Source organism: Piliocolobus tephrosceles, chromosome 11, assembly GCF_002776525.5.
Source record: "Piliocolobus tephrosceles isolate RC106 chromosome 11, ASM277652v3, whole genome shotgun sequence".
In the NCBI taxonomy this organism is placed as follows: Eukaryota; Metazoa; Chordata; class Mammalia; order Primates; family Cercopithecidae; genus Piliocolobus; species Piliocolobus tephrosceles.
In genome coordinates, this window is record NC_045444.1 from 125,081,394 (window position 1) to 125,098,858 (window position 17,465).

Below are 17,465 nucleotides of genomic sequence, written 5' to 3' on the forward strand. Positions count from 1 at the left end.
TAGTGCGTATAGGATGAGCCTGGGCCCACCCTCCTCAGGAGCAGGGCCAAACAGCCCTCCCCAACGTCTTCCAAGGACCTGACCACTGTACCCTGAACTTTTCCCCTTCACACATACCTATTCCCACCCATTCAGTAAAGACATTCAAGGAAAATGTTTTCTCTGCACATACCCCAACTCCCAAATGTTCTTTCATTGCTGTCTCAAAACAGCGAGCATGCTGTTAGCAGAAGCTTAGCTGAGCCACTGCACTCCATCCTCAGGTCTCCAGTGAGGCAAAGTCAGGATCCAGGTGGGGAAGAGAAAGGGCACACATAGTCTCCTCTGCCTCCCATGCTCTCAACAGTCCCCAGCTTCCTGTGACCCCTTGTTTGGGGAACAGCCCAGCAAACCTTTGCAGAGCCTCCTGGGAGTCAGGTGAGGCTGAGGCAGGGACTCTCAGAAGACAAGGCCCCCCATGCAGATGAAAGCCTGAACCAGGAGTGAGAATGGCAGAGTGCTTCTGGCGGATACTCAGACTGGGCTTTGCATAGAGGAATGTCTGTCTCTCAGGCTTTCCAGGAGCGGGGTCCAGCTAAGCTCAAGGCCAAGGAACTTCACAGAACAAAACTGCCCCCACCCTGCGCTCAAGAAGGATCAAGGCCTTGTGCCAGGGGGCCACAGTGTGGGTGTCTCGGCTCTGGCTGGACTTGGGGGAGGTGACAGAGGCTGTGAAAGGACAGCCACATGTCCTGTTGTTTCCCAGGCTCTGCATGGCTGGGCATGGAGGGTGGCCGGAGGCTGCTGCCTTGTGTAGGTAGCAGCCAGGGGCAGGGCACAGAGGAGGGTGCCCTTGAGGTGGGAAATGGGAGTCTCTAGTGGGAGCTCTGCAGGCCCAAGGGGCTGGAAGCAACAGGGTACCCAGCTGTGCTGCTAAGCCCCCACTCGGGAATGTCTGAGCAGAACGATCTCCATGCCACAGAGGGGCACTGCTAGCTGCACACGTGCCTTCTCCTGGGGTCCCATGGTGTTTAGGGCCTCGGGTTTCCAAGGGAGTCCTGCAGCAAGTGCTTCATGGCCAGTGCATAGAGGCATCCAACGCAGTCTCCATGGCCCCCATCACCTGGGAAGGCCTTCAGGGGAGGTGAGAAGAGCTGTGGGTTGGGAAAGAAACAAGAAGGTAGCTCAGCCAGCGTGAACCCCGGGACTCTAGCTGGGGCTGGCTGCCTTTCTTTAGGGTGGCCTTCTGCAGAGCTGCCAGGCCAGCATGGGGAGCCCCTGGGGATGTGGAGGGAGCAGGGCACTCGGTCCCTGCTGCATCACTGAGCGGCTGGATCAGACTTCTCCTGAAGGTCCCCGAACCTTTCGCCTCTCCACTGAGGTGAGTGCGCCGTCCTTATTGCTTACCTCCATTTGGGCTGGATCTCTTGTCTGTTTACAACACAAAAAGTTCCAACTGACAGGGTGCTCAAAACTGCCGCCAAAAATAGAAATTACGTCACTGTTGCTAAAAACAGTTGTCTGTGCAGAATTTCAGGAGGGAGAATAAGGAAACCTTCCTTGATGCATTGGCATCCCAACAACCCACATCCAAAGAGTAGTGTTTCCAATGACACCGAAGAAAACAGGAACTGCTGCCAGGCGTGCCATCCTGGGAGTCCCGGCGAAGGTGCCATCCTAGGAGTCCCAGCGAACGTGGTGACCTAGGGCTCATCTTGACCCCTGCCAGGTATGGGCGGCCTCTGCACAGTCCATTCCCACCGCTGGACATAGAGCAAATGGAGAGTTTTCTGATTTGACAAAACACAGCATAACAAAACAACAGAAACAACAGCAAATAGCCCGAGTTTTCCTCCATGTCTCCATCTGCAAGGAAGCAACTGTGGAAACCGAATAGAACCGACAGCGCCACTGGGGAAAGGAACGGGCTGATAAATGAGCAGAAAGGACCACCCAGGTGTCCGCTGTCATGCCGGGGGGTTGTGTGGGTGCTCCATGTCTTCGATGTCCAGAGATGAGAAGTTCCGGAAAGGTACCGGAAGCTGAGCTCAGTCCCCGCTCCTCAAGCCGGAGTGTCTCGGCCTACTTCCTGCCCGTCAGGGTGCCTGGACTGGCAGGTGGGAGGACGCTCATTTCTGACGGACACACCAGAGACAAGGCCCTCGAGACCTCTGCCCATGCCCTTCTTGTTCCGTGGGTGCCCTTGCCACCACAATGCCCTCAACAGAGCCCTAAACAAGGCGCGCCCAAGGAGCAGCGTGCGGAAGCCCCAGAGGAGGTCCTGGTCCGGAACCCGGATCCCCAAACACTCACATCAGAGCAGAGTGCTCCAGCGTCCCCCAAGGGTGGGGGAAGTCTTTATTCAGCACACAGCATCCCAGCGTCCCACGAGGGTGGGGGAGGTCTTTATTCAACAGAGTGTTTTTGCTCATCTGTGTTTTTTTCTTTGGAAACAGACTTTCCACACAGGATGTGACTTCTTTACTTCTTAGTCTTGCCTCTGTAAAGCTTGTTACTTCTTTAGTTCTGTTCGGATTTTGAAAACACATCATTTTGATGCCAAGATTAACAAATGTGGTTCTTTATCATGTTGGAATTGACCCAACAATTCACAGATTAAAAAAAATAATAATAAGACAAAACGAATCACGTTGGAAAACGTTGCACATTCTTTTTGTCAGATGGTCCTGCTGACCCCACAGGCCCAGTTCCTCCCACTGCCCATTCTTGGGAGTCGTAAGATTTAATAAAAAACAAAACCAAAGCTCCCTGCCTTCATTTTTATGTCCTTTGTGCTGACAGTGTCTTCCTGCCACAGCCCTTCTGTGTAAACAGCCAAATCTCTGTCCCTCCCCATTGGCTGATTGGAGCAGGGTGAACACTGGACCAGATGGTAGCCAACCACTAAGCTGCCAAGGGCCGTGGCATGGGTGGCCTGGATCAAAAAGATGAGTCGGCCAAGTGGAGTCCTCCTGGGAATTGGGAAACACAGAGGCTGAGCTCACTGGCTGCAAGAGCGGAGACCAGGAGGATACCTATCTGGATTCAGCAGCAGGGGCTGTGGAGGCTGCAGTGTGTGAGCCTTCAGCAAGCTGGGGAGATGAGGGACCAGGACCTGTGAGGACGGAGAGGGAGCAGGCTGGCTGAGGAGCCACAGAGGAAGCAAAGATGACCACACTGCCCTTGGAGCAGGTGGAGCAGGGAGTCTCCAAGATGCCTGATTGTCTTTCTCCTTCCAGACCTTTCGTTTTACAGGACATAGCCTTGCCCAGACACCTTTTAGGGCCTCTCTCGCATCCTCTTGACCTGCCTGTGTCCTGATGGTGCTTCACTAGGATGTCAGGTGCTTCTTGTCTTCTGCCCAGGGCTTCCTGGATGCCTGTCATGGGACAGAACTCATCTCTTCTGGGGCCCATAAGTGGCAGCACAGGGGAGTTCACAGACCCGGGAGCAACTCTCCATCCATGGGACAGAAGCTGGAAGATAAATATCCCTCTTCCACGTTGTAGAGAAGGGGACTATTCTGACCCCACTGTCCATGACTGCTCAGAGGGTCCTCTGCATAACTGAGCCCCTGTTGCCAGCAGTGGCAAGTAGCTCGGTGACACAGCCTTGGGCCAGCTTTCCCTCCTCCCTCCTTCATTTGCCCAGTCCCCCTAGTCCCTTTTCCCCTGGGAAATTAAAAAGAAAGTGATCTGTATAAAAACTTGGCCTCAGAGTCTTCTTTGAGGGGGAAGACAAGCAATGGCACCCGTGTTGTTGAGGGAACTTCAGTGAATCGCTCTTATTTTGGACTTGCAACCAAAATAACTCAATCTAGAGGGTCTTTTAAAAAGCATTTGCAACTTCTACTTCCAGGAACATAGCAAACTAGGTTACTCAAATAAAATTCCTGCTGAAAACAAATTAAAATGCTGGAAAAATGTTTCTAATTCTTAAAAGCAATGAAGAGCAAACAAGATAGTAAGAAATAAACAGGCTAAACTATTTTTTTTAAAGTGGAGTCCAGATAAAAATGAAGAATGTAAGCTGATAGTACTACAAGGACATTTGAAGATCGAGGCAAAATTGGACTGCAGTAGCTTTGCTAGTCTACATGGTGCAGAGACCTCTCAAGATGGGGGGTCTAATGAGAGACCCTCTTCACATTGATCTGAGATCTCCCTCAACTGGACCACCACATTCACCATACAACACCCAAGAGACTTGAAGGAGAGGTACCTTCAAGGCACTGAGCAGAATACAGAGGAAAACCTACTTGTGACACGTATTTGCACCCTATATTTAGATCCCTTTGGTGATCAAAACAAAAATGGAATTCTAAAAAATGTTAAGGTAACCCTCAGAAAGATAGAAAAAATGAAACAGAATCAACAACAACAAAAAATTAAATGACAGACTTAAGTTTTAATACATCAATACTTACATTAAATGCAAGTGGTGTAAAAGCACCAATAAACAATAGAAATTGACAGGTTGGATTTAAAACATTTCTCAGCTACACACTGTCTACAAGAGACTCACTTCAAATATAATGATATAAGCCAATTGAAAGTAAAAAGATTTTTAAAAGATACTTTATGCAAACATTAATCAAAAGAAAGTAGAAGTGGCTATGTTGATACCTGATAAAGTAGACTGCAGAGCAAGTAAGATGACCAGAATTGGAGAGGAGACATTATATAGTAATAATGACCAATCCAACAAAAATACATAGCAATCCTAAATGTGTATGCAGCAAACAACAGAACTGCAAAATATGGGAAGCAAAAATTAATAGAACTGAAAGAGGAAATAGACAAATCCATAATTATAGTTGAAGACTTCAAACCCCTTTATCAACCATTGATAGAACTAGACAAAAGATCATCAAGGATATAGAAAAGCTCAAAACACCATCAATCAATAGTATCTGATCAATATTATAACAGTCCACCCAAGAACATCAGTATACTTTTTTTAAAAAGTAAATCCCAATAGAACATATATTAAAACAGACCACATCCTGGGCCATAAGACAAATCTCAAAAAATTCAAAAGAATGAAAATCATGCAGAATGTGTGCTCCAGCCGTAGTGCGATCAAACAGAAATCAATAATAGAAAAACTCCAAAAACCTGGAAACCAAAAAAACCTCACAAAATCCCAAAACCACACATGGGTCAAAGAGAAAATCTCAGGGAAATTTTTTAAAATACATTGAACTGAAGGAAAATGAACATACAACATCTTAAAATTTGTAGGACATAGCTAAAGCAGTGCTAAGAGGGAAATTTACAACATGAAATGCATATACTAAAAAATGAAAAGTCTCAAATCAACAATTTTTTTTTTTTTTGAGACGGAGTCTCGCTCTGTCACCCAGGCTGGAGTGCAGTGGCGCGGTCTCGGCTCACTCAAGCTCCGCCTCTCAGGTTCACGCTATTCTCCTGCCTCAGCCTCCAGTGTAGCTGGGACTACAGGCGCCCGCCACCTCGCCCGGCTAGTTTTTTTGTATTTTTTAGTAGAGACGGGGTTTCACCGTGTCAGCCAGGAAGGTCTCGATCTCCTGACCTCGTGATCCACCCTTCTCGGCCTCCCAAAGAACAATTTTTTTTTTAATGGAGTCTTGCTCTGTCACCCAAACTGGAGTGTGGTTGTGCGATCTCGGCTCACTGTACCAACTTCTACCTCCCAGGTTCAAGCGATTCTTCTGCCTCAGCCTTCCGAGTAGCTGGGATTACAGGTGTGTGCCACCACACCTGGATAATTTTTGTATTTTTAGTAGAGACAAGGTTTCACCATGCTGGCCAGGCTGGTCTCCAACTCCTGACCTAAGGTGACCTGCCCACCTTGGCCTCCCAAAGTGCTGAGATTGTAGGTGTGAGCCAACAAAAGGAAGAAAATAATAAAGGTAAGAGAGAAAATCACTGAAATTGAAAACAGAAAAGCAACAGGAAAAATTAGTGAAACGAAGGGAGTGGCACTTTGAAAAGACAATAAAATTGACAGACCTCTAGCAATACTGACAAAGAAAATGAAAGAAGGCAAAAATTACCAATATCAGTAATGAAACAGATGGTATTGCCACAAGCTCTGCAGATATCAAAAGGATAGAGGGGAATACTATGAACAACTCAACATAAATTTTTCATCTAAGATGAAATGAACCAATTTCTTAATTTAAAATAAACACAGACCCACAATTTACCCAATATGAAATAGATCATTTGAATAGCCCATATATATTACAAAAATTAAATTCATAGTTTTAAGACAAAAAAATATTTATGCCCAGATAATTTCACTGAGAATTCGACTAAACACTTAAATGGGAATTAACATTAATTCTACACAATCTTTTCTGGAAAAAAGAATAAAAGATAACAATTTATTTTCTGAGGCTAACATTACCCTTATACCAAAACCAGACAGAGACAGTACATAAAAGAGTATACTGTAGACCAATGTATCTCATAAATATCAGTGCAAAAATTCTTAACAAAATATTGGCAAATTAAATTCACCAATATATGGAAATAATTATATACTAAGACCAAGTAGGATCTATTCCAGAGATGCCAGGCTTTTGCATTTTTTGAAAAATTTAAATACTATTCATTATATTAAAAGGCTAAATAAGAAATCAATTAATTTATTAATTGCACAAAAAGTATTTTAAAATAGGCAATACCCATTCATGACAAAAAATAAGATTCTTAGAAAAATATGAACAGAGGGGGACTTATTCAACTTGATAAAAAGTGTATGCAAAAAACCTTAGCTACACACTACTTGATGGGAAAAGACTGAATGCTTTCCCTCTAAGACTGGGAATTTGGAAAGGATGTGGACTTTCACCACTCTTACCTAATATATTGCTGAATGTGCAGAAAGAAAAGGAAACAAATAAAATGCATATAAAATGGAAAGGAAAAAATGGAACTCCCTATTTGCAAATGGCATGGTTGTCTACATGGAAAATCCCAGGAAGCCTATTAAAAGAAAAAATTATAGAACTAGTGAGTTCAGCAAGTTCACAGGTATAAGATAAACATACAAAAAGCAATCGTATTTATATAAACTACTAACGAACATATGTACACTGAAATTAAAAATACAATGCTATTTACAATTGCTCCAAAAACTGGAAATTCCTAGGTTCTAATAAATCATGTACAGGACTTGTATGCTAAAACCACACAGTGCAGATGACAGAAAACAAAGGAGACTGATATAAATGGAGGGACGTACCATGTTCATGGATTAGAAGACTCAGCATAGTAAAGATGTAGATTCTCCTGAAACTGATGTGCAGGTTTAACAAAACTTTGGTCAAAACCTCAACAAGATTTTTTTGTAGAAATAGATAAGATTATTCTTGTCTATTTAACTGAAAAGGCAAAGAAATTAATAGCTAAAACAATTTGCAAAAGAATAAAGTGGAAGGAATCAGTCCATCCAATTTCAAGACTTATTGTGTAGCCAAAGTAATCAAGAGTGTATGACATTAGCAAAGGGAGAGACACATAGATCAATGGAACAGAACAGAGGACCCGGAAGTAGACCCACACCAATAGGCCCTACTGATTTTTTAAAGAGGTGAAAAAGGCAATTCTAGGAAGGAAAGATAGCCTTGCACTATATGGTGCTGGAGCAATTGGACATCAAAAGGCAAAGCATGAACCATAGCCTAAGTCTCACTCCTTATGAAATATTAACTCAAAATGGATCATGGACTTAAATGTAAAACCCAAAACTATAAACTTTTAGTGGGAAGTTGGGGGACCTGAAGAGAAAATCTTTGAGTCTAGGGCTAAGCAAAGCCTTCTTAGACTTGACACCAAAATCCAAGCTATAAAAGGAAAAATTAATAAACTGGACCTCATCAAAATTTTAATACTTTTTCTCTGTGAAAGATCCTGTTAAGAGGATGAATGAACAAATTACATACCTGGAGAAAATATTTGCAAACCACATATTTGACAGAAGACAAGTATCAAGACTATGTAAAGAACTCACCACTTGATAGTAAAAAAAAAATCAAGCAATTCAAATAGAAAATGGGCAAAGAAGGAGCACAGATATTTTGTAGAAAAGAATCTACAGATTGCAAATAAGTATGTGAAAATATAGTCAACATTATTAGCCACTGGGGAAATACAAATTGAAGCCACAATGAGATATCATTTCACACGTACCAGAATGGCTAAGTAAAAATAGTGACAACCCTAAATGCTAATGGGAATATGGAGAAACTGGATCATTTGTACATGTCTGGGGATTATAAAATGATGCAGCCATTCTGGAAAACAGTTTGGAAGTTTGTTAAAATACTAAACATTTTGAGGTGGGCAGATCACTTGAGGTCAGGAGTTTAAGACCAGCCTGACCAACATGGTGAAACCCCATCTCTACTAAGATACAAAAAACATGGGCCAGACGTGGTGGTGCATACCTGCAGTCCCAGCTGTATGGGAGGCTGAGGCAGGAGAATCGCTTGAACCTGGGAGGCAGATGTTTCAGAGAGCACAGATCGCACCACTGCACTCCAGTCTGGGCAACAGAACTAGACTCCCATCTCAAAAACAAACAAACAAACAAAAACTAAACATTCAATACTATATGATCCAGCGATTTTACTCTTGGGCAGCATTTATCTGAGAGAAATGAGAACTTATATTCACGCAAAAACTTGTACATAAATGTTCCTAGCAGTTTTTTCCATAGTGGCCAAAAATTGGGAACAACAGAGATTTTCTTCAAGTGGTGAATGGTGAGATGAGGTGTGTGTGCTGCATCCATGTCACAGAATACTATGGGGCAATGAAAAGGAGCATGTATTGAACACGCAGAAACCAGGGCAAACCTCCAGACAACTGTGGTGAGTGAAAACAGATCCAAAAGAGTGCCTACCACACCATTCCATTTATGTAACGTTCTTGAGATGACAGAATTGTAGACATAGAGAACAGATGAGCAGTTGCAAAGAAGGGTGGGGAGGGAGCCCGGGTGTGGTGGCTCACACCTGTAATCCTAGCACTTTAGGAGGCCCAGGCGAGAGGATCACCTGAGGTCGGGATTTTGAGACCAGCCTGACCAACATGGAGAAACCCCGTCTCTACTAAAAAATATATATATATAAAAAATCAGCCGGGTGTGGTGGCACATGCCTGAAATCCCAGCTACTCGGGAGGCTGAGGCAGGAGAACTGCTTGAACCCGGGAGGCAGAGGTTGCAGTGAGCCAAGATCGCGCCATTGCGCGATCTAGCCTGGGTGACAGAGTGAAACTCCATCTCAAAAAAAAAAAAAAAGAATTAGAGTGGAGGATGGAAAGTGGGTATGGCTATAAGATGACAATGTGAGGGACCCCCACGATAAGGGACAGCTGAAGAATGGAATGGTGGTGTATTCTGACCATGTCAATGTCAGTTTGGCTGTGAGGCTGCACTGTCATTTTCTAAGATGTTACTATTGGTAGGAACTGAGTGAAGCGCGTGCGGATCTCTCTGTCTGATTTCCTAAGGCTGCATGCGAATCTACAATTATCACAAGATAAAAAGGTTGATTAAAAACAAGCAGAAGTACATAAAAATAAAATTTTATAAAGATGATACTCTTGTATGTGAAGAAGTTACCTCTGCTTGTTACTGCGTGAGAGCAGGGACCTACCAGGGTCAGCGTGGGGTCCTACGTTTAGTGGCAGCTACAACCTTTAGCTGGACTCTACCCTTCGCTTGGTTCTCGGCATCCCCCTTCTACGTGAGAAATGAAAGCTCTCCAGACTTGAAGAGGAGCCCCCGGAACCCTCTCGGCTTTCTTCTTCCATGTTGCAGGCACGGTCTGGGTGCCTGACTTGTTAAAGTCAGAGCCATGCCTCCTCACTATGCTCTTCACGAGACACCAAGAGACGAGGGTGCAGAGCTGGAATTTGCCTTCCTGCCTAACTGTGTGTCTCTACCCACTGCAACTCAAGCCCTGTGAGGGTCTGGTCACTGTCTCTTTTGTTCCCTGCTGGACCCTGGTTCCTGGTGTGGCGCTTAGCATGTTGCATCTGCCCAATCAGGTGCTGAATCCATAGACCCCCAGCAAGTCCATCTTGGTCCAGTGTAGTAACGAGTGCTGCTGTTCCCTGGGCCAGGGCTCAAGCGCTGATGGGGCCTCCCTGTATGTTTGCAGCACAGGTGTGCATTTGGTACATGTTTCCAGCATACACAGCTTGTTCTACCATATCGGGCCCACCATCAGTTGGTAGACCACAGTAATGTCACTGTGCCACGAGATCCATCCACCTCTCCCAGCACACAAGCATTCTGTGAATGCAAAGTGCGCATGCACAGGTGAGCGCAGTGAGTCCCGGAGGCACACAGAAGTACGTGTCACACTCTGTGCCCCAGAGTCCCCCTGCTCCCTGTAATTTGAGGGTCAACCCTTCCCGCTCCCTTCCCATCAAGTTGCCTTCCCTCTTCTGATATAAAGTCCTGTATTTCCCACAGTATTTCCTTACATGTTAGGGGTCTAAGATGTCTCTTAGACATCTTAGAGATGTGACTGCGTCAGTGCGTGGTCATGCCTACCATTCCCGGGTCAGTGCCTTGGTGATGGCATTTGGGACATGCCACGCTGTGGGCTCTTTGTGCCCTCTGCAGGGTAAAACTTGCAGCCCTCAGAAGTCACGCCACTGCCCACCAAATCCATCCTAAAAAAGGGCTGTGGAAGGATGACTGGGTGTTTGCTGCGGGCTATGCCTTGTTGAGTGCCTCGTTCTGTGTTAACTCCGTAGTCCTCTGTGCTGATGCTGTCACCATCCACATTGTCTGTGGGTAGAAGACCTGGGGCCCACACAGGCTGCTCCCTGGCCTGGAGTTGTATGACTGGCAGAATCGAGACTCGGAGAATGAATCCTTGTTCTTGATCTCTATGTTCCTGCCTTGATTTTTCCCCAGCTCGTTGCACTTTCACCTCCCCCAGCTTTGAAAGATTCAGCTTCCATTTGGTCATTCACAGGTTTGGAAGAGAATACTACTTCTTCCTGAACAGCACGCTGACTCTGTGTGCTCAAACCGTTCCACGGGGAACCTGGGTGAAGACAAGCTGCCTTGTGCAATGCTAATACATCTTCTGTTGCCCAAACGGAGGGCTGAGGGTCCCTGTGCACACCCACAAGCTTCCTCTGTGGAGCTTGGCTGGAACGCCTGCACGTGGGACATGCATTGCAACGAAATGCATTGTGCTTCCTTCTAACTGTAAATGGAGAACAACGGATGCTCCACCCCCAAATCCCAACTCCCCTAGGAGCCTCAAGCTCTGGGTCCTTGCGGCCCCAGCCAGGTGGCAGTCGGCTCTGCAGCCACAGTGTCCAGACATGGCAGGAGGACCCAAAGCCACTCTGCATGGGGAGAGAAAATATATGTCTGGGTGTCTTCCTATCCTCGTACGCCATTTCTAGGTCAGGATGCAAATGGTTTCTGCTTTGTCCACTTTCCCCAATGCGTTACGGAAGTGAATGATCCTCTGTGCTCCTTCTCTACCACCCAAGCTCTCAAGAAGAACTGGGCCAGCCAAAACGGCCTTGCGTGGTCGGGGCCAGCTGGAAGAGGTGACTTCCCACCCGGGTGGTGGCTGAGCTGGGGAGCCCAACAGCTCCCTCTGCTCAGGCTTCCACTGTTTTCCTGGGAATCTAAACCCTGCAGGGCCCAGCGGGTCTGTCAGCCTCCAGTGGGGTGACCCCATGAGGAAGCATGCCTGCCAGATGTCCCTGCCAGCCCTTCCTGGGAACATACACCCAGAGCCTGTGCAGGAGTGTCCACACACACGCATGCACACACCCATTAATCAGGGCTCGCCTCTATCATCCCCCTGACCTCCCGCCAAGGCTGCCTTGGTCGAGGCGATTCCCATTGCATGAGGACCGGGATGCTTTCTGAGGGCTGGGAGGGTTTTCGTCAGTTGGTTTCCATCCAGCATGAGTCACTATCCGCCTCTTCTCATTAATTAGTGTTCTGGGAGTTGCTGGTGTAACTCTGGTGAAGTCTAGAGAAATTAATCAAAGTATATCTTACACTTGAAACACAGTGAGAACCACCATCCGGCCAAATCCCCCAGCACTGGCGCATGGACAATTCGAGACTTTCCTCCTCTTCTTTTTTACTTTTTTTTTTTTTAATTAATTTGCAATTTCCCACATGCTTAACACTTGCCTTCCTCCCTGGATCTGGCACTATCATCTTTAGTATTGTTTTTCTGGCAGTTTTTATGCTTGTTTTTCCAACTATGGCAATTTCTCAATCCACTACATACCATCCCTCTCAATAAAACAGTTCTCATGGAACGCAGCGGCCCAGAAGGACTTGGCCAAAGGCCTCTCCTGGGACACAGCCCTGTCTGTCTGCACACTCCCTGCGCCACCTGGGTCATGGTCACCCCAGATACAGAGCAGAGGCTTCCATCCACCGCTCACTGAGACCCCCACCCTCTGCTGATCTTGAGCTCGTGTTCCAGCCTCGACGGGGGCTACTCGGGGAGGTGTTTCTAGTGTGATGATCGTCACATCCCAAATAGCCCCCATTTCATTTAAGAGGCTGAATGAACAAATGAACAATGACCAGGCCATACTGAGAACAGAACCCCGAGCCATGACTTGCAGCAACAAGCCTGAGAAGCCCACCCGTCACTCCCAGTCACCAGCCTGGGAAGCCCACGTGTCACTCATGGTCACTAGCCTGGGAAGCCCACCTGTCATCCCCAGTCACCAGCCTGGGAAGCCCACCCATCATCTACAACCACCAGCCCGGAAACCCACCCCACCACCCACAGTCACCAGCCCGGAAGCCCACTCCACCACCCACAGTCACCAGCCTGAGGCCAGCCTGCTTGTTCTACAGCTAATCTGGAAAGCTAAGCAGTCACTCTGTAACAATGGGCACCAAATGGCCAGGACCTGATTAATAACTGATCACTTCCCTAACTTCTGTCTCAACTTCCAACTTCGGACCAATCAGAGGAAGTTGAATACGCCCCTAACCAATCACAGAGGATCCCTACTGCTAGTGAGCTGCCTCCAGCTCCCCCAGCCAACAGCCTCCAGGCAGGGCACACCTGAGCCTCCTTTTTTCCCCGGTGAAGCTTGCCCTCTCCACTGCCTGCCTCCCAGTCTCCACCACACACAAAAGATGGTGGCAGGTTCTGAGTAAACGGTTGTGGTTCTCACCTGGGTCGTCTGTTTATTTGCATACACTTTGCACCACACAAGTCCTGCTTCTTCTGAGATGCAGCCTGCCTGGCACTCCTCGGGGACACAGGAGGCTCTCCTTTCTTCTCCTCGACGCTCATCAAAAGCTCTGAACCCCCTCCCCTGAGGCCCCCACCAGTCCCTGTACACGTTCCTACGCAGCATGGGCTGGCTCCAGACCCGGCTCTAACTGTTTTGAGGAGCATTGACGGCTTTGTAGAAGGCCTTACATGGAGGCGTGAGGCCAGAAAGTGGGCAGCAGGGGCCTCCTGTGGCTTGTGCCAGCCATGCCCTCACACAGTGCACTTGACCATCGGTGGCCGGGCCTCCAGCCTCACTCCAGCTCTCCTGAGTTAGATGCGCTCCAGACACCTTGATTTTACCGTGCCTGTGCTCAGCCCAGCCCCAGTGACTGGAATGACTTTCCTGCTTCCCCCATGTGGTCACTTCTTATACCTTCCAAGACTCCTCTTCCAGGAAGCCCTCCTTGAGCTCAGGCAGGTCTCTGTGGGCTCCCATTTGTCCACAGCCCACGCGTGTACTGCTCATCTATACATGGACCCCATTATGGGATGCTTTTCTCCCATTGGACTGAAGCCCTTCCAGATATGGACTGCATTCACCCATCCCTGCATCCTCAGCCCCAGCAGGCCTCAGAAGACAGTGATATACTGGGTGGACCCGTCCAGCCAGGAAAAATGCTGCAACCATGATGCCAACTGCTCTGCAAAGATCACTGGACAAAGGAAGCGGAGGGTATGGAGCACTGGAAGGCAGAAAGGCGTTCGGACAGAGGTCCAGGTGGGTCCCAGGGGCCGGGGCAGAACAGAGGAAGGCTGAGAGTGCCGAGTCATCAAGAAAGGACCCGCCCCTGCCATGAAGTCTCCTTAAGAAGGCAGAGTCCAAGAGGCCCTAGGATTTCCACCCACAATCGTCAACTGTCTGTATGGTTTAGTGCTTGCAAGGATTTAGATTTCCAGGTGTCTTGAGAGGGATTCCCCAGCACACTAGCACCCAGGTGCATGCACTATTTGCAGGGTGAGCACAGAGGTTTGGTCCAACCTGGGTCACCTCTATAAATGAAAGGATATTAACAATGATGCAGGGACAATGGGCCTGGGCTGAAAGTATGTCCCCTACCTTTTGGTCACCCTGAGTAAATAGATGATCTGCTCACTGTGGAGTTAGAGTAACTCTGCAGACTGTCGAGAATGCAAACTTTACTTTGAAAAGTGAGACCAAATCCCTGACATTGGCTTGAGCAGTTGCACAGAAGTGGGCAAGGGTGGATGTGGATGTCCTGGAAGGGCTCTGTTACGGGCACAACACAGGCTGGGTCCCCAGAGCAAAATGCAGAAAGCAGAAGCTTGTGGCTGAGCTCCTGTTGCTGGGTAAAGCAGCCCTTCTTGCCCAGCAGATGTTCATGGGCCAGGAAGCCCAGGAGCTCGTAGCAACTCAAGCCGGACAAGGAACAGGATCCCCTAGAACACGGCCCAGCTCTGATCCGGAGGCCTGGGGATTTGCAGCCCAGGAGGCAGCTCCTGGGACACAGGCATGGATACTCTCCTTAGCACAGCATCAGCAGAGCAACCGGGAGGCCCTTCTGGCTGCTGGGAAGGAGGTGAACACAGCAAATGGGCCAGAGCAGAAGACAACCAAGGTGGAAGGCAGCCCCCAGGGCGCCTGTACGGACGGGCTGTACTGTGACCCGGGAGCCTCCCCTCGGCAATGCCTGGAAGGAGCCGGCTCCTCCTGCAAAGCCAGGTGAAGCAGAGAAGCTTCGCGCAGCCCAGCATTGGTGGCCTTGTTGGTGCCCACGAGCTGCTCATTTCTGACCATAGTTGGGTGACATTTTTATGTCCTTCTCTTCCAAAATGTAATCATTCTAGAAGGTGCTGTGTGATCAGAGCTTCTATTGCCATTACCCAACAAGAAGGTACTCCTCCTCCTGGGTACCTCTTTCCAAGCCCTGCTTAAGGAAGCCACATTTCCCACTGGTCTCTGCTCTTCCCCCATCCCCTGCTCACTGCCAAACCCCCAGAAAAATAATTTTGCATCTTAAATCTTTTTCAAGTTTTCTAATCACATGACATGTATCTCAAAGAATGCTTAGAAACAAATTATATGCCATAAAAATGACTTGTTCCTTAAAAGGATAAGATCAGTCAGATAACCTCCTAGACACAGTGGGTTTCCTGATCATTTTTTTAAATTTGAGGGCAGCCATTCCCGACCAGGAATGACTTTTTTTTCCTTTGGGATATTTGGCAAAGTCTGGAGACATTTTTGGTTGTCACGACTTGGGGGGAAATAACGTATCTGGCTTCTGGTGGGTAGGAGCCAGGGCAGGTGTGGAGCACCCCACAGTGCGCAGGGCGGCCCCTAGCACAAAATGTGAGCTGGCTAGAAACATCACAGTGTGTGGTCAAGACACCTTGCTCTGGGTTAATTCTAAATACCCCTCTAATTTGTTTTGTTTGGACAAGCTCTTTGTTTTAGTGACTCATTTAAGTCTTCCTCATATGTAAATCCATCTATTTCTACTTGTTATGCTTCCCTCCAATTTTCTTAGATTTTCTTATGATCTTAAGATCATAGATTGCAGACTCAGTTTGATCCTTTTCTTTTCTTATTTTTTTTTTTTTAAGATCGAGTCTCACTCTGCCGCCAGGGCTGGAGTGCAGTGGCCGGATCTCAGCTCACTGCAAGCTCCGCCTCCCGGGTTTTAGGCCATTCTCCTGCCTCAGCCTCCTGAGTAGCTGGGACTACAGGCGCCCGCCACCACGCCCGGCTAGTTTTTTGTATTTTTTTAGTAGAGACAGGGTTTCACCGTGTTAGCCAGGATGGTCTTGATCTCCTGACCTCGTGATCCGCCCATCTCGGCCTCCCAAAGTGCTGGGATTACAGGCTTGAGCCACCGCGCCTGGCCTCTTTTCTTATTTTGATAAAGAAGATATTCAAAGCCCTGGAAATCTTTTTAAGTGCTGTTGTGACCCTAATCATTTCAATTCGATTTTAAGTGTGATAGTTCCCTGGTCTTCCTTTCCTCCTTGATCTGTTTGTTTCCTAGGAAGGTCTCTCTCAGGACCGGTGGTTGGGGCACAGTGCTGGCAAGTTTGTCACTAATGTGCATATTACTGCCTTGTGTGCCTCTGTGTGTCTGTCAGTGTCTCAGGGTTCTCGTACACGGTCAGAGAACTCTGTTTCATTTTCCCTACCCGTCTATTAACTCTACCCCAGCAGTGATTCTCATTTAGATTTTATGAGACCTTATGGAATGGGGCACAGACAAAGGAGGGGACTCTGTTCCTCTCCCTCTGCCCTCCCCGGTTCGCTCAGCCACCTCTAATCAGGCCTTGCTACGTCTGGGTCCCACCACAGATCTTGCTCCCGACTGGGCCGTCTGATTGGGCTCAGGCCCAGGCCATCCTACCAGTCTTCACCAAAGTCAAGGCCCAACTGGAACAGAGGCCTGGGATGCTGAGATATGGACTAGCAATAGCCAAGTCCACGCACGTGAAAATGTGAGAACGCTGGATGCCCTGACCCACTGGAGCTGTGGACATGCCCCCTCCTCCCTGGTTAAAACCTAGGGCTCTGCCCTTGCTGGGGAAAGACACAGAGGCCTCTGCCTTACAAGACAGCACACACACACACACACACACACACACACCACACAAAGGATTAATCCCCACCTCCCCTCCTGGTCACCAGACAAGTGGACTTGAGGGGCAACATCACCTGACCAAGGCCTGCAGGGCTGCAGGGGGAGGAAGGGGCCACATGTCAAGCTGTGGAGTCATAGGAATGTGCCAGTGAGTGGGTGCCAGTGTCCCTGAGAAGCTCCGTGGGGTGCATCCTCTGTAGGCCAGGGAAGGTTGGAGGGATGCTATTGTAGAAGTGGGCTCCCAGGCAGAAGTGAAGATGACAGGCTCCTGGAATGTTAGAACCTAGCTATGGCACTTCTCCATCAGCCGCAAGGTAGGCACAAGCATGGCAATGAGTGACAAGGTGGAGGGGAGCCAGGAAGGCCTGTTCCCCTGAGAACTATGAGGTAGTTAACAGATATGGCACATCTAGGGCAAAACAGACAGGCAGCCAATGGGTGTTCCCAATAAAAGTCATGATCTTGGCCGGGTGCAGTGGCTCATGCCTGTAATCCCAGCACTTTGGGAGGCTGAGGCAGAAGAACGGCTTGAGGTCAGGAATTCAAGACCAGCCTGGACAACATAGTGAGACCCTGTCTCTACAGAATTGTAAAATAAAAATAAAATA